The sequence below is a fragment of the Ursus maritimus genome, unplaced genomic scaffold, assembly GCF_017311325.1.
Source record: "Ursus maritimus isolate PB19 unplaced genomic scaffold, ASM1731132v1 scaffold_1, whole genome shotgun sequence".
NCBI classification, from domain to species: domain Eukaryota; kingdom Metazoa; phylum Chordata; class Mammalia; order Carnivora; family Ursidae; genus Ursus; species Ursus maritimus.
This window is the reverse complement of record NW_024423343.1, coordinates 88,666,111-88,668,247: the sequence shown is the minus strand read 5'-3', so window position 1 is coordinate 88,668,247 and position 2,137 is coordinate 88,666,111.

The following is a 2,137-nucleotide window of genomic DNA, read 5'->3' as shown; positions in this document are numbered from 1 at the left end:
CGTATTGCATGGTGCACTGGGTGTTATGCAACTAATGAATCATCGAACTTTATATCAAAAACCAGGGTTGTACTGTATGGGTGACTAATAAAAATATAATAAAAATATGATAAAAATATGATAAAAATAAAAAAAATAAAAATAATCCTCAAAAAAAAAAAAAAAAGGTATGTGTTATCAATATTGAGATTCAGATTCTGCTCTTGCCCCAATTCATAGGTGAAATAAAGGGATAAGTTTTTTGCAACACAGATGAAAGACAAACCACGAAGAAAAAGAAAGGGAGACTCCATGACCTGGAAGAAGGAGGTCTGTCCTAAACCAAACTATATCAGCCCAGAGAGGTTACCCAGAGAGACTCAAGAGTGAGCGCGAGGTGATCCTGGGGCGGTTTTATTGCTGTTCCCTTGTAATCTTTCTCGGTCCGAATCGGCAGTAACAATGTTTAGAAGTTTCCTACCACATTTTATTCTCTTTCTATCCTGTTCTCCCACAGGTACCACACGTTTTGAAGTTGTTGGGAATTTTGGTTCCAAGAAATTATTCTACAGACATGACAGGATCTGCCCTTAATACCAATGTTTTCTGTTTGGCACCCTGGGTAACATTTCCCCATCTGAGGCAAAGAGAGAAACCCACATCGGAGCGAGGATCAGAGCCTGTGCATATGGCCGGAAGTTCAGATACTCTGCATTTCACTTGCTAATTGTCACGTGAGTCAAAGCCTTCCCTGCAGTGGCTCCACTTCACTCACCAGGACTTCGTGCTATGTCTCTGCCTCTGGAATGCACAATTAGAGTAAAAAGTCAGCTGGAACTTTCATTCTAGAAAGAGCCCTTTTAAAAAGGATGCACGCTGTTTTTCACTTAATGTGGCAATCATTCGTACCCGGCAGACACCATGTTGTGGTGAGAACATGTATTATTTATCTCATTTTAAAAAAGAATGTGTAAGGTTTTATTTTCCTCAAAAAGATACATCCCAAGCTCAAACTCTTAATAGTTTAGAGAGCAAGATTGAAAGTGCAGATGAAAGAATTTTCCTGTCCTTTTTATTGTTTGTGTGTTTAATAGGTTGATGTACTTGCAGAATATAAACAGGTTAAAATAGACACACTGGAGAACTAGTGGTTTCTGCGCCAGCCATTTTGCAGTACTGATAATTTATAGCGCTCTGATCAGAAAGACAGGAGTTGGCCCAATTAGGTCTTTAATGTCAGCTGTCGGGCCTCTAAGAATAAAAGCTTGAAATTATTTAAAATTCAACAAGCCGTTTTTAGTGCCTGCTCTCTGCCAGCCACTAGAGATGCAAGATGAACCAGATTTGGTCTGTCTTCCAGAAGTAAGTGTGTAACGATTATAATCTCCAGTAGGATCACATCAACACTACTACTAGCTGTTGGTCATACCACAGGCCTGGCTCTGTGTTGAGCCTTTCAGGCACGTTCTCCTGCCACAGAAACTTGGGTCCACAATTCTGCAGACAACAAATTGAGACTGGAAAGTTAAGTGAGAACTGCCGAGGTGTTTCAAAATGTGAGATTTTTACTCTGAGTCAGTTTGGTGGAGCCAACAGTTCAGAAGACAGCTGTAACTGAAAAGACGGTTGTTACTCACAGTTCGAGAGGAGGAGGCATGCCAAGGACAGCGCACAGGAGCACCCGCGGTTGGCTTGGCAAGGGCAGTGGGAGGAAATGTGGGCAAGAGCTACTATTGTGTTTTCTCTGGGCGGGGAATAGGTAAGGTAAGCAGGTTTAGGATTGGCTAGTTGGAACAATTTCCATTGGCTCCTAAGGTGGAGGTACTTCCCAGGTTGTCTGATGCGTGGCCTTGAGTGATTGGGGCTGGGGGGGATAGTGGTCTGGAGCATAAAAGCCCCATCAGGGGAGGCTGTTGATACAGGCTCTGGATTGGTTGGTTTGTAGATAAAGGAGGCTTGCCAGCTGAGTCCTTTACTAACTCTAGGAATTGGCTCAACCTGGGAGAGGCGGTCTTTCGGGGACCCTAGTTATCATATCAGAAACACATGGTTAATACCTGAGGTCACAAAGCTGAAAGACGAACCAAATTTGATCTCAGGTCTAGCTATAAGAACAATCCCTCAATGACGATTCTTTTAGCAATACGTAGCGCTGTAG